Below are 24032 nucleotides of genomic sequence, written 5' to 3' on the forward strand. Positions count from 1 at the left end.
TGTGCCCGACTGTCCGGGTTTGTCTGAGCCGGCGGGTATCCTCAAGGAGGGAGTAATTGTGTCTGCCATCTCCCCTGATTTGCGGCGGGTGCTGCAAAAATTTCAGGCTAATAAACCTGATCGTTGTCCAGCGGAGAAACTGTTTGTCCCTGATAGGTGGACGAATAAAGTTATCTCTGAGGTTCATTGTTCGGTGTTGGCTGGTCATCCTGGAATCTTTGGTACCAGAGAGTTAGTGGCTAGATCCTTTTGGTGGCCATCTCTGTCGCGGGATGTGCGTACTTTTGTGCAGTCCTGTGGGATTTGTGCTCGGGCTAAGCCCTGCTGTTCTCGTGCCAGTGGGTTGCTTTTGCCCTTGCCGGTCCCGAAGAGACCTTGGACACATATCTCTATGGATTTTATTTCAGATCTTCCCGTTTCTCAAAAGATGTCAGTCATTTGGGTGGTCTGTGATCGCTTTTCTAAGATGGTCCATCTGGTACCCTTGTCTAAATTGCCTTCCTCCTCTGATTTGGTGCCATTGTTCTTCCAGCATGTGGTTCGTTTACATGGTATTCCAGAGAATATCGTTTCTGACAGAGGTTCCCAGTTTGTTTCGAGGTTTTGGCGAGCCTTTTGTGGTAGGATGGGCATTGACTTGTCTTTTTCCTCGGCTTTCCATCCTCAGACTAATGGCCAGACCGAACGAACCAATCAGACCTTGGAAACATATCTGAGATGTTTTGTTTCTGCTGATCAGGATGACTGGGTGTCCTTTTTGCCTTTGGCTGAGTTCGCCCTTAATAACCGGGCCTGCTCGACTACCTTGGTTTCGCCATTTTTCTGCAACTCTGGGTTCCATCTGTTGACCCTCCTGCCCCGGTTTTGGTGGAGGGGGAGTTGGAGTATATTGTGGAGAAGATTTTGGATTCTCGTGTTTCAAGACGGAAACTCCAGTATCTGGTTAAATGGAAGGGTTATGCTCAGGAAGATAATTCCTGGGTTTTTGCCTCTGATGTCCATGCTCCCGATCTTGTTCGTGCCTTTCATGTGGCTCATCCTGGTCGGCCTGGGGGCTCTGGTGAGGGTTCGGTGACCCCTCCTCAAGGGGGGGGTACTGTTGTGAATTCTGTGGCAGAGCTCCCTCCTGTGGTCACAAGTGGTACTTCGGCTGATTCTCTCTGTGAGCTTCTGTTGGTGGAGGAAAGTGGTATTGCGGCTTCTGAGTTTCCTACCTCAGGTGATGTGGTGAGGTCGTTAGGTACTGCTCTACTTAACTCCACCTAATGCTTTGACCTGGCTTCCTGTCAATGTTCCAGTGTTGGACTTGTTTTTCCCTGGATCATTCCTGTGGCCTGCTGCTCTGCATAGCTAAGTTCTTCTTTGCTATTTGTTTGCTATTTTTTCTGTCCAGCTTGTCTAATTGTTTTGCTGGAAGCTCTGGGACGCAAAGGGTGTACCTCTGTGCCATTAGTTCGGTACGGAGGGTCTTTTTGCCCTCTTTGCGTGGTTTTCTTTAGGGTTTTGTGTAGACCGCAAAGTTATCTTTCCTATCCTCGCTCTGTTAAGAAAGTCGGGCCTCACTTTGCTGAATCTATTTCATCCCTACGTTTGTCTTTTCATCTTAACTTACAGTCATTATATGTGGGGGGCTGCCTTTTCCTTTGGGGTATTTCTCTGAGGCAAGGTAGGCTTATTTTCTATCTTCAGGCTAGTTAGTTTCTCAGGCTGTGCCGAGTTGCATAGGGAGTGTTAGGCGCAATCCACGGCTGCCTCTAGTGTTGTTTGGAGAGGATTAGGGATTGCGGTCTGCAGAGTTCCCATGTCTCAGAGCTCGTTCTATGATTTTGGGTTATTGTCAGATCACTGTATGTGCTCTGACCGCTATGTCCATTGTGGTACTGAATTACCTTTCATAACAGTCTGTATAGTATAATGCACCCCCATTAGGCAGCCAGTACAGTATAACATACCCCTATAGGCAGCCAGTTTAGTATAATGCACCCCCATAGGCAGCCAATACAGTACAATGCACCCCCATAGGCAGCCAGAACAGTATAATATACCCCCACAGGCAGCCAGCATAGTACAATGCACCCCTATAGGTAGTCTGTATAGTATAATGCACCCCCATTAGGCAGCCAGTACAGTATAACGTACCCCCATAGGCAGCCAGTATAGTATAATGCACCCCCATAGGCAGCCAGTATAGAATAATGCTCCTCCATAGGCAGCCAGCATAGTATAATGCACCCCCATTAGGCAGCCTGTACAGTATAACAAACCCCCATAGGCAGCCAGTATAGAATAATGCACCCCCATTAGGTAGCCAGTACAGTATAATGCACCCCCATTAGGTAGCCAGTACAGTATAATGCACCCCTATTAGGCAGCCAGTATAGTATAATGCACATCCATTAGACCGTCAGGACAGTATAGTGCACCCCCACAGGTAACCAATACAGTATAATGCATCTCATAGGTTGTCTGCATAGCGTAATGCACCCTCATAGGCATCCAGTACAGTATAGTGCACCCCAATAGGCAGTCAGTATAGTATAATGCACCCCCACAGGCAGCCAGTACAGTATAATGCACCCCAATTAGGCAGCCAGTACAGTATAATGCACCCCCATAGGCAGTCAGCACAGTATAATGCACTCACATTAGACAGCCAGTACAGTATAATTCACCCCAATAGGCAGCCAGTACAGTATAATTTTCCCCCATAGGCAGCCAGTACAGTATAATGCACCCCTATTAGGCAGCCAGTAAAGTATAATGCAGACCTATATGCAGCAAGTACAGTATAATTCACCCACATAAGCAGCCTGCATAGTATAATGCACCCCCACAGGCAGTCAGTACAGTATAATGTAACCTCATTAGGCAGCCAGTACAGTATAATTTTCCCCCATGGACAGCCTGTATAGTTTAATGCACCCCCAAAGGCAGACTGTATAGTATAATGCACCCTCATAGGCAGCAAGTACAGTATAATGCACCCCATTAGGCAGCCAGCACATTATAATGCTCCCCCATTAGGCAGCCAGTACAGTATAGTGCACCCCAATAGGCAGCCATTACAGTATAATGCACCCCCATAGGCAGCCTGGTTAGTATAATGCACCCCTATAAGGCAGCTAGTACAGTATAATGTACCCCATAGGCAGCCAGTACAGTATAATGCACCCTCATTAGGCAGCCAGTACAGTATAATGCACCTACATAGGCAGCCAGTACAGTATAATGCATCACTATTAGGCAGTCAGTACAGTATAATGCACACCCATATGCAGCTAGTACAGTATAATTCACCCCCATAGGCAGCCTGCATAGTGTAATGCACCCACACAGGCAGTCAGTACAGTATAATGCAACTCCATTAGGCAGCCAGTACAGTATAATTCACACCCATATGCAGTCAGTACAGTATAATTCACCCCATTAGGCACCCAGTACAGTATAATGCACCCCCATTAGGCAGCCAGTACAGTATAATGCACCCCAATAGGCAGCCAGTATAGTTTAATGCACCCCCATAGGCAGCCAGTACAGTATAATGCACCCCCATAGGCAGCCAGTATAGTATAATGCACCCCCATAGGCACCCCCAGAATGTACAACTGCTCCCATAAGGTGATAGGTGAACAAATGAAAACACCTGTGTTAAGCTAGACAGACTGCAGCCAGAAAAGAGAACTCAAACAACAAGAGAAAAGGTGAATCTCCCATGGCTTGGCAGAAAGAGAAGCAGACCACCAAACACAAGCTCAAGGGATCAAATCCATGAGCAAGACAGTTTCAACAACATTGTCCACACATCTCCACATACTGATTGATGGGTCTGGCCCCGTAGCATAGCTTCTGGGGGGGCAGAAGAGGCGGTGGCCCCGGGCCCCACACCTTGAGGGGGCCCAACCGGAGCTATGCTATGTAACCGTATCGGTGAGCACATTGGGCTGGCAGAGCAGGAAGAATAAATATCCCTGCTCTGCCCCAACTGCTATGAGGCCCCTGAGAAAGCAGTGGGGGGCCTGTGCCAGCAGTGGGCGCTCCGCTCATCATCGCAGGGTCAACTTTACCGGCTGGATCGATACAGCTGACCGCATTGATGAGAGAAGAAGCGGTACACTCCCTCTCCCATCAGCCCCTCTCAGTGTCTAATTTCACCAACGCGACAGAGGGTCGCAAGCCACATCTAGCTCCCACTCACCTCACAGTTATGGCAATCAAAGACAGCATTACTGGTATAATGATAATGAAAGCTTTTCCTCAGAAATCCCCCTGAAGCAGTATACCAAGATCCAGGGGTTCCCTCAAAATCCCAGTTCAGTATTCTCCCAACACACTGTTGCATCCAGCTTAAAGCATCTCTTCTGATAGGTAGTATCATCCTGTGCTCAGCTTACCATAGTATGTGCATGCAAATCTACTCTTATGTGCAGAGACGCTTACATTATTTACTAGTTTGAGATCTGCTCTTCATACCTGTTTGTTAGACCTGGAGCTAATGTACCAAGCTGGCAGACAGCCGCGAGCCACAATTCATGGGACTGCGAGCCACATGTGGCTCCCAAGCTACAGATTGGGGACCCCTGCTCTACAGTCTGTCCGCAACTCTGCTGTCCTACTAATTCACTTCTGTCCTCTCCACTCCTCTCACCTCGGCAAATCCCTTCATTGTCTCCCACTTCCACAACTTATCCACTTAAAGCTACTAAGATTGACCCACAAAGCTATCTATAATCTATCTCCCCATATATCACTGAAGTAATCTCCCAAAATTTCCCATCACGTAATCTCTGGTCCTCCCAAGACATATTTTTCTCCTCCACAATTTTACATTCCTCATCAAATCGCCTGCAAGACTTCTTCTGTGTATCCCCCATCCTGTAAAAATCTGTGGCCCAATACATCCAATAATCCCCTACATTCAGAACTTTCAAGTGGAACTTGAAAACCTATATCTTCAGAAGACCTTACAGCCTAAAATAACCCAACTGCCACCTCGTCAGTACCAGTGCTGCTGCAACCCCCGAACCTCCCGTCTCCTTCCCCATTATCCTGTAGAATGTAAGCCCGCAAGGGTAGGTCCTCTCCTCTCTGTAATTGTCTGTCACTATTACTTTATCCATTGTAATTTCTATTTGTGTTTTGTATGTAACCCCTCTTCATGTACAGCACCATGAAATCAATGAAGCTCTAAAAAGAAATAATAATAATAATCCCCCACATGATGGTCCACCCCTGCCCTCCTTGACGGTGTACACACAGCAAAAAGCTGCAGCAGTTGGCACCTGTGTTTCGTCATCTGCATCATCAGAGATGTGCTGCAGTGGTCCGCTGACCATTGGCACTACCGCTCCCACATACTCATCTTACAACAGAACACGTAGTTAGGCACCAGTGAATCTCTTTCACTTGTGGGGCAAGGCCAGATGGAGGGACCACAAATCCACAGCCAGCAGAGTAATCAAAAAGCAGAAGTGACTGCTGATTGACTTCAGGCTCAGAATGCTTGCTTGATTTGCAAGGGGGTGAGTTATAAGACAAATACCCATGGGTATTATCTGTTATGGTAAACAGCATCACGGTCTCTCCTGTACCTGAAATCCGCTGCCTCGGAGTAACTCTCGACTCTGCCCTGTCGTTCAAACTCTTGCCACCTCCTGTCTCCTCCAATTCAAAAATATTGCCAGAATCTGTCCCTTCCTAGGCCTTTAATCTACTAAAACTCTTGCACATGCCCTCATCTTCTCCCACCTTGATTACTGCAACAGCCTCCTCTGTGGCCTCCCAGCTAACTCTCTTGCACCACTCCAGTCTGTCCTCAACTCTGCTGCCCAGCTAATCCACCTCTCTTCTTGCTATTCCCCGGTTTCTCCCCTCTGCAAATGCCTCCACTGGCTCCCAATTCCGCAACGAATCCAGTTCAAACTACTAACACCGATCGTCAAAGCCATCCACAACCTGTCCCCTCCCTATATCTCTGAACTAATCTCCCAATATCTTCCCTCACATAATCTTCGATCCTTCCAAGACCTCCTACTCTCCTCCACACTTATTCATTCCTCACACAACCGCCTCTAAGATTTCTCCCAAATATCCCTCATCCTCTGGAACTCCACGCCATAACACATCCGACTATCCACCACCCTCGGATCCTTCAGATGGAACCTGAAAACCAATCTCTTCAGGTAAGCCTACTGCCTACAATAACCATTCTACCACCTTACCACCACCAGAGCTGCTGCCTCACCACCACCAGAGCTGCCGCCTCACCACCACCAGAGCTGCTGCACCGCTGACCTTCTGTCTCTTCCCCATTATCCCGTAGAATCTAAGTCAGCAAGGACAGAGTCCTCTCCCCTCTGTACCAGTATGTCATTGTAAATTTGTTTACTGTAAACGATATCCATAATTCTGTATCTTTCTCATGTACAGCATCATGGAATTAATAGTGCTATATATATATATAAATAATAATAATAATAATGGGCTGCAGATGCAAAATCTGCACTTTCAGCAGGAGACCAGGTTGAAGACAAATCAAAGGAACTGAAGGCACAACCAATTTAAAACCACATCTACTTGTTCTGGCCTCACCATTAATCCAACAGTACTTGGGCCTATGAATAATCACAGAATGTTCTGTCGGCTGCTTGAAGCAGAGGAAGGTGTTTAATTTGGGTGCACAGCAGACACAGATTGACCACGCCCTTTCTCTCCCTGCAGCAGCTACACCATCACCACCAGCAACACGGCCACATGTCCTATTTGATGCTCTCCTCATTGTTTTCAAACCAAAAAATTGCAGAGTATTACACTGCCTGTTTTCTGAGTGCCCCCAAAAATCAATAAAAAACAAAACACAAAAACAGTGTTGGCTTCCTGCTCCTCGTATGCCTCTTCGACCTATACCTCCTGCTTAACCTCCTGCTCCACTTGGACCTCCACCTCCTGTTTCACGATTATAATTTTTTCTTTTTTTGTATTCTATTTTAAGTCATTTCCCTAGCAAAACTTATTTGTAAGGCAATTGTTCTACTCTCACCCCCATTTAGCTTCCTTTTGTAGCTTGCTATGACCATTTTACAGCCATTTTTGCACTATTGGGGTCAGATTCGGGTTCAAGTTCAGACCTGAACTGAACTTTTAACTCTAGTTTGGCCAAACCCAGCGAACCCGAACAGCCATGGGTTTGCTTATTACTATTCTTAATCCTTTCATCAGATTCATGCAGCCTGAACTACATGCAGCATGAATCAGATACTGGCAGCATGAATCAGATTTTGGCAGTGCGATTGGTATGTTTTACTGTGACATTTCATGGTAAACAATCTTTGAAAAGTCAACAGGGGACCATGTGTTTCAACTCAATAATCCAATTGGAATCTTTTTCTAGTCTGGTTTCTTCCTGCCCTATTCCAGTTGACTGACCTGTCAGTCAATGATATCGGGGCATGGCGAGGCTGACCAGGGACCAGGAGTGGAGTAGTCTGCTGAGACACCCAGTCCTTGGCCAGCTTGTAAGACATGCCTGGCTGTAATTAGAGTTGAGCGAATATATTTGGAAATGATCACAAAATCTGAATTTGCCATATTTGTGCAGTATTGGTACCCTATTTGTGCTGAATTTATATTTGATGATTGGTTCTGAACATATTCGTTCATGTCTACTCCCATAGACTCCAATGACGTTTGGCTGTGTTTGGCGAATATTACAAATTCAATATTCACCAGCGATCATAATCCGAACCAAATATTGAAAAATTCATTCAACTCTAGCTGTAATGACTGAATGTCTGTCTGATTCAACCTGCCTGTGGTTCAGGCATCATGAACTTGATGACAGTTTCTCTTTAATGCTTATTGCTACAGACTGTTCTTGCTTTGAGGAAATACATATGTTACGCGTATATCAAAGCAAATCATTACACGTACAGCTTTACAGAGTTATATGGGGATTTTGGTATATATTATATGGACACTCTGATGATTCCTGAGAAATAAGCTTGGGTTGTACTTGTTTAGTGATTCATAGGTATAATGTCTGCAACCAGAATCAAAGAATTCATTATTCAAAACCTGACTGCAAAACCACATCAAAATTAGCCATTTGATTTGCCAGGTTTTATATCAATGCATCTACTGTTGTAAACTGAAGGGCTCCAATTGTAGATTTTCACATGAAAACGCAAACATTTATGGTTATTTTGTGATGGCATTATGAATGTGTCACAAAAACTAGGTGTTATTCGAAATAAAAATGTGAATAAATCATTTTATGAAACAAGTTTAATTTCGGTAGCTTATATTAGTTACATTTTCCACTTTTCACTATTCTACAGTTGTGCTCAAAAGTTTACATATCCCAGCAAAATTTTTACTTTCTTGGCCTTTTTTCAGAGAATATGAATGATAACACCAAAACTTTTTCTCCACTCATGGTTAGTGGTTGGGTGAAGCCACTTATTGTGAAACTACTGTGTTTTCTCTCTTTAAACCATAATTACAACCCAAAACATCTAAATGTCCCTAATCAAAAGTTCACATACCCCATTTCCTAATACTGTGTATTGCCCCCCCCCCCTAACATCAATGACAGCTTGAAGTCTTTTGTGGTAGCTGTGGATGATGTTCTTTATTTTCTCAGATGGTAAAGCTGCCGACTCTTCTTGGCAAAAATCCTCCAATTCCTGTAAATTCCTGGCCTGAACTGCACACTTGTAGTTTTAAGCTGATCTCTCACCTTCCTCATAATCAAGGATACCCCAACGAGATGAGATTTTGCATGGTGCCCCTTGATCGATGTCGATTGACAGTCATTTTGTATTTCTTCCATTTTTTTTTTTACTATTGCACCAACAGTTGTCTCCTTCTCACCCAGCGTCTTACTTATGGTTTTGTTGCCCATTCCATTTTTTTGCACTTCTATGATCTTGTCCTTGACATCCTTATAAACCTCTTTGGTCTTGCCCATGTTGTAGTGGTTAGAGTCTGACTGATTAATTGAGTCTGTGGACAGGAGTCTTTTATAAAAGCGACTATGTAAGATTGCTGTTTTTAATGCAGGTAACGAGTTGATTAGGAGCGTCTAACTGGTCTGTAGGAGCCAGGGGATAAGGGATCAAATACTTATTTCTCACTGCAAAATGCAAATACATTTATATAATTTTATTTATATAATTTATACAATGTGATTTTCTGGATTTTATTATTGATATTCTATCTCTCAATGTTAAAATTAACCTACCCTTAAAATTATAGACTGTTCATGTCTTCGTCAGTGGGCAAACTTACAAAATCAGCAAGAGATCAAATTTTTTTTTACCATGTTCACTAAATGCTAAAACTGACCTGACATTGTGATTCTCCAGGTTAGTATGAATTTGTACATACCATACATGTATAGGTTCTTTTTTATTTAAATGGTGAAAAAAAATCTGAATTTTGTAAAAAAAGAAAAAAGATATGGTACCATTTTCTGAGACCTGTAGCATCTCCATTTTTCATGATCTGGGGTTGGGTGAGGGGGCTCATTTTTTTGTGTGCCGAGCTGATTCTTTTTTTATTCATCCCATTTGGGGATATATATGATGTTCTGATTGCATGTTATTACATTTTATTGCAATGTTGCAGCTACCAAAATTTAATTTTTTTCTCATTATGCCATTTACCGATCAAATTAATTATTCTTATATCTTGATAGACTGGGCATTTCTGAATGCAGCGGTACCAAATATGTGCATTTTTATTTTTTTTATTGTTTAATTTGAATGGGGCAAAAAGGGGGAGTGATTTAAACTTTTTTAGATTTTTTAAATATTTTTAAAAACTTTTTTTTCACTTGTTACTTGCTTCAATGGTCCCCTTAGGAGACTTGAAGATTCAGTCTTCTGATTGCTTGTGCTTCACATAGCAGGTCTTCAGTCGGCGTTCATAGCAGATCAGCAATAACAAGTCTTCTACAGACCCATGGTTGTCATGCCAACTCATTGGCGCCCCGAGATCATGTGACAGGGGTGCGCATGACGTTTGTGACATGCTTCTGGAGAGATCATGTTAAATGCCTCTATCAGAGATTGACAGCGACATTTAACATGTTAACAGCCGCGAGTGGATCGTAATTCTACCCACGGCTGTTAGGGTAACATCACAGCTGATCAAATCAGATGTCATGTGCCTGAAAAGTTGCGGGCTCCGCTCTGGAGCTTGCATCAAAGGGAATATACGGCCTATGAAGTACCTATACGCACAGATCGTGAAGGGGCTAATGTTACAATTATCAAAATTATATCACACATGATCGTTTAGGTGTTTATTTTTCCTTCCTTATACACTTTACATTATCACCGGCAACACATTGTCTATTTATGCACGGAGATTCATGGAACATTTGTTTACGATCATTGCCTATGAGCCTTTTTATTCTCTACAATGGATTTATCTTCAGATGCTGGTTAAACACTTTAATTGTGCTGAATAGCAGACATGTTTTCATGCATATCAGTAATTTGATGACAAATTTTAACAGAAAAAAATGTCCGGTTACACACAACATTATAGAATAATATTATTCTGATATTCTGATAGGACAAAAAGTAGTCAAATATCTGTACGTGTAATAGGACATTTACCCCTGTATATTAGGAATACTGATGCTTTGCGGTAAAGGGGATTAGTCAGTATAAAGTCGATAATATAGTAAGCATTTCATACCTAAAATCAATAAACCTAGTGCATTTCCTCAATATTCTGGTAAATTATATTTGGCATCTGAATGATAATAGTACATTTTGTGTCTAATCAATGGTTACCAGTAAGGTTAGCATTGTAGTATGTGATTGCAAGATATATCTATTGTTTTAGTACCTTTTGGCCATTATTTATTCTGTTCTTGGCAGGTAACTGGTATCGAACCATTAATTTGCCACTGATTGCCAAGAACAGAATACTTACCGTATGTTATTAATGACCAAAAGTACTAAAACTAATAGCTCTATCTTGCTATCACATACTGTAATGCTATACTTACCGCTAACCAAGGATTAGACACTAATTGTACCAGAGTTGTGCAGTGAGGGTTTAAAGACATCTGGTTGTCTAAAGAGATAGTTATAATTCTAGCAAACCATAACATAAAATATTATTTTTAGGAACCCAGAAAGGACTATGATCCCCATAAGATTAGAGAGGGCTTTTAATTCCAAGTGATCTTGCGAAAAACAAGTATTAGAAGTTAAAAAAAAAAACCTTTTCATGTCTAGATGGCTTTTGGTACTTTATACTGTAATGTACTTTTACAGGGTTTGTGTTGTGTGGCACACAGGTGAGTTAAGATTAGTGATGTCAGATCATTATTTAAGATGCCTATACACTTAGGATAGCTGTGCTTGAATATTCGGCCAACAGTTTTTCCACAATGCTCCCTTGTAAATATATACACTGGCCAAACTTATATATTTTATTTCTTAAGATTGGAAAGTAAGGCTAATTACTGCCATCATAAGACGTTTAAGTCTAACATGCCTGATCTTTCTTTACCCTGACATCCATTATTTTGGGAGAGTTGACAAACCTTCACACATTTTAGATACTCTGCCAATTTGACTGAAAATGTGCTCACAGACTTTACCCACTTCACAAACTTGTAGCCAAAACTACAAAATTAATAGCCAACAATGGTGCACTGTATTTCTATCTATCGATCTATCTATCTATCTATCTATCTATCTATCTATCTATCTATCTATCTATCTATCTTTATATTAAGAAGTATCATTTTAATTACGTTACTGTATACTTTCAATTTTGCAAATTTTTCAATTGTTTAGCCCATGACATTACCATTTATATACAGAAGGTCAAGGAAGGTCACATTTAGGAATTTTTAGAGTCTGTATGTAGGCTGAAGTTTTTACATCTAGTAAATGTAATGGATGGTTTTGTAACAGAAATGTGGCATGTCACAGTAATGTCAATGTTTATGAAATCACAGTTTGTGATAAACGATTTCCTTATCACGTCCTCCCTTGCCAAAGATTAATTACTGTCATATTTCCAGATCGCTTTAGAAGTAACTTAATAAGTCAACCTCTTGAACACATCTGGTGCTTGGCCAAACAATTTGGAATTATTGTTTTATCCGGTGAAATTGAAGCAAAATAGAAAATATTGATTTATAAGTTTAGATAAATAAAGTTCTTTTAAGCGGGAGACAAAGTTACTAATTTTATATTACCTTCTATTATTATTCCACTATAATATGTGACCATTTCCATGAATTTAGAGATAACACCAGGCAATTAAAAAGTTAACTGGGACTTTTTTTTAAATGTGTCTAAGAACTAACAGGCAGGCAGGTAGTTAGCAACTACCGACCTGTTGTGCCTGGCGCTGATGTCTGCCGGCACAAAGCGGTCACACACCAATCCTGCTGGTGATTCAGCAGCTTCTGCTGATGTCACGTCAACAGATCAGTGGCTTCTCTTCCGCACTTCTCTGTTGACAGGGTTGACTGCTGACATCATGCTGATTGACAAACGGCTCCCTACTGCTTAGCTGTGGGAAGCCAACTGTCAATCAGAAAGAATGGCAGTAGTTGCGCTCCATTGACAGAGTAGCTCAAAAGAAGAAGAGCTGCTCTGTTGACATGGAGCAGCTGAATTGCCGCCAGAAGCAGTCAGTGACCACTCTGAGCTGGAGCCAGGTAGAATAGGCAGGTAGTTGCCTCTGTTAGCAAACACCTGTCTGTTAGTTTTTGGCACATAGTAACAACAAAAAATCCTGGATAATCTCCTTAAGGAAAAAAAGATTATCATTATTTTGCTTCCTTATACAGCACCATCATCTTCCTCCTGTTATGTTTGCTAATGACAGGTGTTATGAAGGCAATCCAGAAACACAGTGTGCTTAGCGATCAGAGCGCACACAGTGATCTGACAAATACCCAAAAATACAAGAACGAGCTCTGAGACGTGGAAACTCTGTAGACTGCACACCTGATCCTATCCTAAACACAACTAAAAGCGGCTGTGGATTGCGCCTAACAACTACCTAGGCAACTCGGCACAGCCTAAGAAACTAGCTAGCCTGAAGATAGAAAAATAGGCCTGACTTGCCCCAGAGAAATTCCCCAAAGGAAAAGGCAGCCCCCCACATATAATGACTGTGAGTAAGATGAAAAGACAAAACGTAGGGATGAAATAGATTCAGCAAAGTGGGGCCCGATATTCTAGGACAGAGCGAGGACAGTAAAGCGAACTTTGCAGTCTACAAAAAACCCTAAAGCAAAACCACGCAAAGGGGGCAAAAAAAACCCACCGTGCCGAACTAACGGCACAGCGGTACACCCTTTGCGTCTCAGAGCTTCCAGCAAAACAAAAGACAAGCTGGACAGAAAAAAAGCAACAAAAAAACAAAAAGCACTTAGCTATACAGAGCAGCAGGTCACAGGAACAATCAGGAGAAGCTCAGATCCAACACTGAAACATTGACAAGGAGCAAGGATAGCAGCATCAGGCGGAGTTAAGTAATGAAGCAGTTAACGAGCTCACCAGAACACCTGAGGGAGGAAGCTCAGAAGCTGCAGTACCACTTGTGACCACAGGAGTGAATTCAGCCACAGAATTCACAACACCTCCTCAGCATTTTATAGGCATTGTTATCACTGTCCCCATTAGGGCTGACTATCTGAAATTACCAATACGTTTGTTTTTGGCGTGTGGGAGGAATCCCACACAATCAACGCCAGAACATCCTTTCAAATGTTGTCTTTGGGAAGAGAACCAAATGATTGCAGTTTGCCAGGCTTGAAAAAACCTCATGGCCCATAACCAATATTATCCTGGAGCCCATGATACTTTCAGTCCTACCCTGATCCAAAAAAGAACATGTTAGAAATTGGACACTCATGCTTTGCAATCATGAACAAGTCTTTAAAAATAAGTGGTAAGGCAAGGAAATGAAATAATAAAATTCATAGATTTTTATTAGAAAAAAATCATCTCATGTGGGGTTTATGATCCTTCTTGTGACAAAGCCCAGACTACTACCAGTTCTTTTTTGATTTAAATAAAAAAAAGAAAATATCACAAATGGGGCAATATGACTATGACAAAAGTGTCAAAGATTCTTGGAGTGCAAAAAGTTATGGCAGTATTTATGTTGGAATAATGCTTATCTATTTATATAATTATCTTAAATTGTCTGTCATCCACTTCCATCTGGACGTCCTCGAATCCCACAATCCACCGCGCCACATAGGAAAAATGCCGACCGCCATATTGGAATACCCAAGTGATGGGTATTCCAATATGGCACCCGCTGGTGGTACCAGGCACTTGTGCAGTACCACCAGTGGATCATCGCCGGACCTCCCGCTGCTGGGACTCCCCCGCTGCAAGAACCCCACACCGCAAGGACCCCTCCTGACTGCTGGGATCCAGGCCGCCGCTGGGGTCCAGGCCATCGGGGCACCCTCCCTGCCGGGTAGCCGTAGGAAAATGATTCACTGCACAGGTGCAGTAAATCAGACCGCCATCTTTGTAGAGGCAGATGCGCAAACGCAGGGAGCACATGCGCAGTTGATCTATCTGTTTATTTATGAACTGCGTCACAGCATGTCATTGTTTGAAATATGCTGTGAAGTGCATGCCCGCAGCCTCTGAATTGGTGGAAGTTTAGACTCAACTACTTTCCCCTTGCTTTATGGCCTTGACTTAAACCTCAAGATTCACACTTCAGAGATTCTCAGAACTGCAAAGCTTGCCCCCATAGGGATGTCACTACCCTCCCGATGAGATAGCATCGGGCCTCCATCTAGTTACTATATATATTGCAACAACTACTATTTATTACTGTTTAATAGTGCATGCGTTTCTGTCTCCAGAACTAGTGTTGTATTGCCAATAATACACTATTAAAGGATGATGGCCGAAATGCACGTTGGGGTAAATGCTGCACCTACACAGCTCACCATCAGGTAACCATGCTCCTATACCTTATACTATGGGTTATTGACCTTGCTTATTTGTGCAGTACTAGAAGATATGTAACATGCTACTACTATAATACTTGCATCTAGGTATTCCCCCATATATATCTTTCCTCCATCTCGCACATCTTTCCTACCTGATCTATCTATCACAATAAATTAATTCATACTTTACCCTGTCCTGGAAATCCGCTGCCTTGGAGTAACCCTTGACTCTGCCCTGTCGTTTAAACCGCACATCCAAGCTCTCGCCACCTCCTGTTACGTCCAGCTTAAAAATATTTCCAGAATCCGTCCTTTCCTCAACACTCACTCTACTAAAATGGTTGTGCATGCCCTAATCATCTCCTGGCTCGACTACTGCAACATCCTCCTCTGTGGCCTACCTTCTAACACTCTTGCACCTATCCAGTCAGTCCTTAACTCTGGTACCCGACTAATTAATCTCTCTCCTCGCTACACTCCTACTTCCCCTCTTTGCAAATCCCTTCACTGGCTCAAAATTTCCCAGCATATCCAGTTTAAATTACTTACACTGACCTACAAAGCCATCCATAACCTTTCTCCTCCATATACTGTATTTCTGAACTAATCTCTCAATATCTTCCCTCACGTAATCTCCGGTCCTCCCAAGACCTCCTTCTCTCCTCCACACTTATTCACTCCTCACCCAATTGCCTCCAAGACTTCTCCTGTTATCTCCCATCATCTGGAATTCTGCGCCCCAACACGTCCGGTTATCCACCACACTTGGATCCTTAAAACGGAACCTGAAAACCCACCTCTTCAAAGAAGCTTACAACCTGTAATGACCACACGGCCACCTCAACACCATCGGAGCTACTGCAACCCCTGATCTACTGTCTCTTTCCCCACAATCCTGTAAAATGTAAGCCCGCAAGGGCAGGGTCCTCTTCCCTCTGTATCAGTCTGTCATTGTTAGCTTTGTTTACTGTAAGTGATATTTGTATTTTGATGTAACCCCGTCTAATATACATCACCATGGAATTAATGGTGCTATATAAATAAATAATAATAAAAATAATAAGTATGTACACGCTTCCTCACGTGTAAAGCCCCATGGAATAAATGGTTCTATAATGATAAATATAAGAATAAATAATAATAATACTTGAGAATGACAAATATAGACAGGCAGTGGGGGCACTTTAATACATAGCAGCTATGACTCGACCGGATATTGCAGCAACAATTGGAATTCTCTGCAGATATGTGGAAAAACCTCACCAAAGGGACTGGAATGCCATTAATACATTTCTTCAATATTTGAAAGAGACTCAGGACATAAATTTAAGAAAATCTGCAACAGGAGATCTAAAACTCACATGCTATGTGGATATGCAAATTGTCACTCTCCACAAGGAGAAACCTTACCCCTCAGACCTCATGCTATGTGGATGCAGACTGGGCTGGTGACTAAAGTGGTCATAAATTCACAAGTAACTATTTGTTCAAGCTTGGAGAAAGTTGAATTTCTTGGTCTAGCATAAACCAGGTATCTGTAAACGTGTCATCTACAGAAGCAGAGTATGTGTCTGCAGCCCACACAAGTTATGAGGTCATTTAATTAAACCAATTATTAGAGTATCTTGGTAAGACATAAACTCAACAGATGGTGATTTATAAAGACAAACAGGAATGCATTAAACTTGCATGCAGTGAAGAGAACAATGCGAGAACCAAACAGATTGATGTTAAATATAATCACCTGCGTGATTTGATAGAACGTGGTATAATTGAGTTTGTTTATTGGTACACTGACCAGTTCAAAAGCTAATGCTATGACAAAACCACTTCCAAGAGCCAAATATGAAGAATTCAGAATCACTATGGGACTAACAGGATAAGTAGATGTTGAGTGTGTGTCTTGGAATAATATTTATTTTTTTACATATTGCAACAAGTACTATTTACTACTGTTTAATAGTACATGAGTTTCAGTTTCCAGCTGGAGCGCACTTTACTTTCACCTTGCAAGCTGGCGAATAAGATGCTAAGATCCTAAGCTATAAGAAACATCAGTTGTAAGCTGTTATCTTTGTTCCTGAATAAATATATACTGTATACACTGTTGAACAGCTAGAAAGAGCAGAGATTATCCTCTGCCAACAATTTAACACTCAAAAATTTTGTGTTAAAGAAACACGCACCCCGATTTGCAGAATGATAAATGATTTACACTTTACCTACCAAGACCCTTTGACAAAGAACACTGATTGACCAAAAAAATTCATAGAAACATTTGTTCTTGATCACTGTCCAGTGTAAACCTTTTTACTCATGATCGTTGTTACATGAAAATTAAATTAAACCTTCTTGTATTGTCAATCATCTCTCGTTATGGACAGTTTATCTTCCTGCTTAAAAGGACCTCTACTCACTCTGCTTACTTTTATCAGATATTTTCAATACAACAAAAGCACTTTGTTCTTTTTCCTATAAACATGTGAATGTTCTCATGTTTTCTTACTCGCCTCTGATAAATAGACCTAAGTGAACTTGAAAGCTTGCTAATGTTCACCATTTGTATTTATCTTTATCAGCCATTAAAGCCTGGGTACCACATGTAATGGACAGATATTTTACTTCACAACTTAAAAAAAGTTTTATTTTTCTCCTTTATTACTGAAAAAAGAATGATGTTTCTGTATTGATGTTACATACTCCTTTACAAAATGATAAATCATAGGTGGATGATGTTTACTTGTTTGCTTTACTCAACCTATGTATCTATAAATGTTCATTAAAGCTTTACAAGATACTTATGAAAATCAAGAAAAGTGTTCCCGAAGGAGATATGCTCATAGCAGGAAAAAGCAAGGGTTTTGTGAAGAAGAGAAAATAAATGCTTCTCCAATTCTCCACTATAGCACAAAACATCCTTAGAGAACATTTTTAAATATCTTTTGTATGTCTATTTAAAATCTAAAATCTCAGCTGCATTCATTTTGCAAGACACCCATTGATGCACATAAAATACTAATTTTCACAAAGGATGACGGAAAACACTAATGATGGTAAAGAAACATAGTAGTCATGGAATGCCATACATTTTTTTTCTTTGAAAATGCTTTTGGCCTTTTGTCTTTTATGCCCAGCTTCCTTCAGGGGCACAATCCTGCACTGGGTTCTACCACAGTAACATCAGTCACATCAGTCACATCAGTCACATCAGTTGATCATCAAAAGCTTTTTATTTTTCATGGAAGGCCATGATGTGTGCCATGCAGCGAGCAGGTGTTACTCTACCCTAATGCAGAGCCATGATTGTCTAGTTGTAGTTGACAAGGAGCCATCCAATGTGACATTTAAAACATCGCTCTTATCTGCGCTGTTGTTGCTGGGCACAAGGAGATATCCATTGAGGAAGTGTATACTTTTAGCCTAGTATGTTGGTGTCATCAGTAAACACATGGCTTGCTTGTGATCACTGCCAGTCAAAACATTGACACATTGTGCCATCAAAGTAATGTAAAGTCCACTGTCATAATTGCTGATGAAAGAAAGAAACAATAGCCAGCTTACCAGTCGTTGCAAGTGCATGGAAATCCATCCTGTACCGACATGAATACACTTGAAGATAAAGTTTCAATATTCCGGCTCCTTGGATAAAATTCAGAATTTATTTATCTTGAATAAAACATTATCAGACAAGCTCCTGAACCGCACTCATGCAGGAGAAATACAGCAACGCATTTAGATCATGAATCAATCTTTATCACAGCGGATATTTTCCAGGAAAGAGAGATACTTAAATTGGAGGTAACCAATCAACCCAAAGAAATTATATCATGTGACACACTGAAGGTCCTTTAAACAAAGGCATTACTAAGAATATATATATATATATATATATATATATATATATATATATATACATATATATATATAATAAAAAATGAAACATTTGATAACAAAAATATGTAAAAGGAAAAAACAAAAATGCATTCAGTGATAAATGTGATGCATTTTCAGTAGTGAAACATGATTTCATTAGGTTTGTTCAAACAGTTAGGGATACTTTTACATGGTTGTACAGTGCCTTGCGAAAGTATTCGGCCCCCTAAAATTTTTCAACCTTTTCCCACATATCATGCTTTAAACATAAAGATATCAAATGTAAATTTTTGCTGATGAATCAAAAACAAGTGGAACACAATTGTGAAGTTGAACAAAATGTATTAGTTATTTTAAATTTTTGTGAAATTCAAAAACTGAAACGTGGGGCGTGCAATATTATTCAGCCCCTTTAACTTAATACTTTGTTGCTCCACCTTTTGCTGCGATTACAGCTGCAAGTCGCTTGGGGTATGTCTCTATCAGTTTTGTACATTGAGAGACTGAAATTCTTGCCCATTCTTCCTTGGCAAACAGCTCGAGCTCAGTGAGGTTTGATGGAGATCGTTTGTGAACAGCAGTTTTCAGCTCTTTCCACAGATTCTCGATTGGATTGAGGTCTGGACTTTGACTTGGCCATTCTAACACCTGGATACGTTTATTTGTGAACTGTTGTGAATTCTGTTGTCAAGCTCCCTCCTGTGGTCATGAATGGTACTTCGGCTGGTTCTGTCCATGGGCTTCCTCTGGTGGTTGTGAGTGGAGCTGCGGCTTCTGAGTTTCCTTCTACAGGTGACGAGGTTAATTCGTTAGCTGGCTGCTCTATTTAACTCCACTTAGATCATTGCTCCATGCCACCTGTCAATGTTCCAGTATTGGTCTAGTTCGCTCCTGGATCGTTCTTGTGACCTGTCTTCCCAGCTGAAGCTAAGTTACTGCTTGTTTTTCTCTGGTTTGCTATTTTTCTGTCCAGCTTGCTATTTTGATTTTTGTCTTGCTTGCTGGAAGCTCTGGGACGCAGAGGGAGCGCCTCCACACTGTGAGTCGGTGCGGAGGGTCTTTTTGCGCCCTCTGCGTGGTCTTTTTGTAGGTTTTTGTGCTGTTAGGAGCAATCCACGGCTATTTCTAGTGTGTGTGATAGGATTAGGGATTGCGGTCAGCAGAGTTCCCACGTCTCAGAGCTCGTCCTATATTATTAGTAACTATCAGGTCATTCCGTGTGCTCTTAACCACTAGGTCCATTATTGTCCTTACCACCAGGTCATAACAGTGAACCATTCCATTGTAGATTTTGCTTTATGTTCATTGTCTTGTTGGAAGACAAATTCCCGTCCCAGTCTTAGGTCTTTTGCAGGCTCCAACAGGTTTTCTTCAAGAATTGTTCTGTATTTGGCTCCATCCATCTTCCCATCAATTTTAACCATCTACCCTGTCCCTGCTGAAGAAAAGCAGGCCGCATGCTGCCACCACCATGTTTGATAGTGGGGATGGTGTGTTCAGGGTGATGAGCTGTAGGGTTGAGCGAAATGGATCGTTCATTTTCTAAAGTCACCGACTTTTGGCAAAGTCGGGTTTCATGAAACCCGACCCGATCCCTGTGTGGGGTCGGCCATGCGGTACGAGACTTTCGCGCCAAAGTCGCGTTTCGTATGACGCGCTTGGCGCCATTTTTTCAGCCAATGAAGGAGCGTGGGCAGAGTGATGACATAGGTCTTAGGGGCGTGGACGCCTATCGTCATCTTGTCGCTTGTGCGCTGTAGCGATTTGAAATGTGTAACACCAGCTTTTCTGTTCAGGGATGGAGGGGAGAGAGAGAGAGAGAGAGAAAGAGAGAGAAAAAAAATCCCATTGACTTTGCATTGGGTTTCGTGTTTCGGTCGATCCCCGACTTTTCGCCATAATCGGCCGATTTCACTCTACTCGACTTTAGAGATAGTCGGGTTTCGCGAAACCTGACTCGACCCTAAAAAAGTAAAAGTCGCTCAACCCTAATGAGCTGTATTGCCTTTTCACCAAACATATCGTTTGGCATTGTTGCCAAAAGCTTCAATTTTGGTTTCATCTGACCAGAGCACCTTCTTCCACATGTTTGGTGTGTCTCCCAGGTGGCTTGTTGCAAACTTTAAACCACACTTTTTATGGATATCTTTGAGAAATGGCTTTCTTCTTGCCACTCTTCCATAAAGGCCAGATTTGTGCAGTGTACGACTGATTGTTGTCCTATGGACAGACTGTCCCACCTCAGCTATAGATCTCTGCAGTTCATCCAGAGTGATCATGAGCCTCTTGGCTGCATCTCTGATCAGTCTTCTTCTTGTTTGAGATGAAAGTTTAGAGGTAAGTCCGGGTCGTGGTAGATCAGCAGTGGTATGATACTCCTTCCATTTCAATATGATCGCTTGCACAGTGCTCCTTGGATGATTAAAATTTTGGAAATCATTTTGTATCCAAATCCAGCTTTAAACTTCTTCACAACAGTATCACGGACCTGCCTGTTGTGTTCCTCGGTCTTCATGATGCTCTCTGTGCTTCAAACAGAACCCTGAGACTATCACAGAGCAGGTGCATTTATACGGAGACTTGATTGCACACAGGTGGATTTTATTTATCATCATTAGGCATTTAGGACAACATTGGATCATTCAGAGATCCACAATGAACTTCTGGAGTGAGTTTACTGACTGAAAGTAAAGGGGACGAATAATATTGCACGCCAAACTTTTCAGTTTTTGAATTTCCACAAAAATATTAAATAACCAATAAATTTCGTTCAACTTCACAATTGTATTCCACTTGTTGATTCTTCACCAAATATTGACATTTGTTATCTTTATGTTTGAAGCATGATATGTGGGAAAAGGTTGAAAAGTTCCAGGGTGCCGAATACTTTCGCAAGGCACTGTATATTCAGAAAGCTTCACATGTGAGGAGACAATGCCTGGTGTCTCTCCTCGAAATCGATTATTAATCTGCTCTATTGCATATACTGTACCTGGAGGGAGGTTGTGTTACGTAAGTGGTGAGAGATGAAATGTCTGGCTATTGATGATACATTATGATGTGCGCTGACGGAATTAGTTACATCATGGAGATGTTCCGATATCCGCATTTTTAATTTGCTCAAGGTACATCTTACATAAGCTTTATTGCCAATGGAACAATTGATTTTGTATATGACATTTGATGAAGTGCCGTTAATTAATTGCTTTATTTTAAATATATTGTTTTCATCATTATTCTTGAACAATTTACTATTTGTTGCCTGTTTACAGGTCTTACAGGTAGTACCCCCCCCCCATTTAAAGAAATCAACACAATCCAACCATGTGTTTGTGGGATCTCTTTGAAATAAATGTTCTAGGGAAAAATCTAATTTCCCAATGTAGGTGCTCTCCTGGCAATTACATTACATCCTGATTCTAAAATGTATGCAAATGTAGCATCTTCATGTAAAATAGGCAGAAATGTATTAATGATGTTTTACATTTAATGAAATTGAGGGCTGTATTGGAAATATACATAGAATTTCTGCTTACGTTTGTTTTGTAAATGATTGATTCATTCCTTGCAATTTTTTTCTTATTACATTCAGTGCTCTATTAAGAGACCAATTTGGATAATTCCTCCTTTTTAATTTTTTGGTGTATGATTCAATTTCATTGACAAATTTTCCTCCCCACTGCAGTTTCTCTTTGTTTTAATCAACTCACCCACAGGTATGGATCTTATTGTATGTTTTTGGTGACTGCTGGTGGCATCAAGAATTGTGTTACCACCAAATGGTTTCAAATGTGTTCTAGTGAAAATGATATGGTTAACCTCCTCAAATAAATCCAAATCCAAAAAAGAAATGTGTTTGGAGCCATGTCTGTACGTGAATTTTAAATTAAGATAATTTGAAGTCTGGTATGGCAGGTCTGGTATGCACCGCCACCCCAGATGATGAGGATATCGTCGATGTATCTGCCATACCAGACAATGGATGGCGCAAAATTGTTCCTGATGGAAAATATGGAAAAAAAAACTCCCAAAATGTTATTACTAAATTATTACTTTATTTTATTAAATTATTACTTTATTTTAACAGCTAGAGCCCCCACATTTTGCACACACACTCCACTAACATTATTAGTGTGGAATATGCAAAAAAAGGGATATGAAATGGTTTACTGTATGTAAACCATGTCTCATATCCTGTCGGGTTTGATAAGGAGATAGCAAAAGCCGACACTTGAATTACCGGCTGTTATGCTATCTAGCTCTGTATGAAATATAAATATATGTATATATGTGTTTCAATGACATATATATTGTAGGGGTTTCACTCACTCAGGTGCGACAGCTGACACTCAGGAGGCACGTTCCATTAAAAGTTCACAGGGTTTATTGCTCCATAAACCACATGGCAAAATAACAGAAATCAAATAGCCTTTAGCTCAGGAAAAGAAAAACAAGTGTCCAGTCCTTCAGGCTCAGTCCTGGAGCCTTAACACACTCTGAAGGGTTTCACCTCCACACATATACCTCCTGTGTTAAAGGGAACCTGTCACCCCGTTTTTTCAGATTGAGATAAAAATACTGTTAAATAGGGCCTGCGCTGTGCATTATAATAGTGTATGTAGTGTACCCTGATTCCCCACCTATGCTGTGAAATACATTACCAAAGTCGCCGTTTTCGCCTGTCAATCAGGCTGGTCAGGTCAGGTGGGCGTGGTGACATCGCTCTTTTCTTCCCCAGCTTTCTTTAGTGGCGTAGTGGTGTGCGCATGTCCAAGTGCCGAATCCACTGCGCGCACGTGAAGAAACAGCACGCGATCTGCGCTATTACCCCTGTCATCGGTGGGGGCGGCCATCTTCCTGGGGCCGCGCATGCGCAGATGGAGTGCTCTGCTGCATGGGGCTTCAGGAAAATGGCCGCGGGATGCCGCGCGTGCGCAGATGGAGATCGCGGCGGCCATTTTCCCAAAACCGAGTTTGCATCTCAGCTTCAGGAAAATGGCCGCCGCAATCTCCATCTGCGCACGCGCGGCATTCCGCAGCCATTTTCCTGAAGCCCCGTGCAGCAGAGCACTCCATCTGCGCACGCGCGGCCCCAGGAAGATGGCCGCCCCCACCGATGACAGGGGTAATAGCGCAGATCGCGCGCTGTTTCTTCACGTGCGCGCAGTGGATTCAGCACTTGGACATGTGCACA

The sequence above is a fragment of the Ranitomeya imitator genome, chromosome 5, assembly GCF_032444005.1.
Source record: "Ranitomeya imitator isolate aRanImi1 chromosome 5, aRanImi1.pri, whole genome shotgun sequence".
NCBI lineage: Eukaryota > Metazoa > Chordata > Amphibia > Anura > Dendrobatidae > Ranitomeya > Ranitomeya imitator.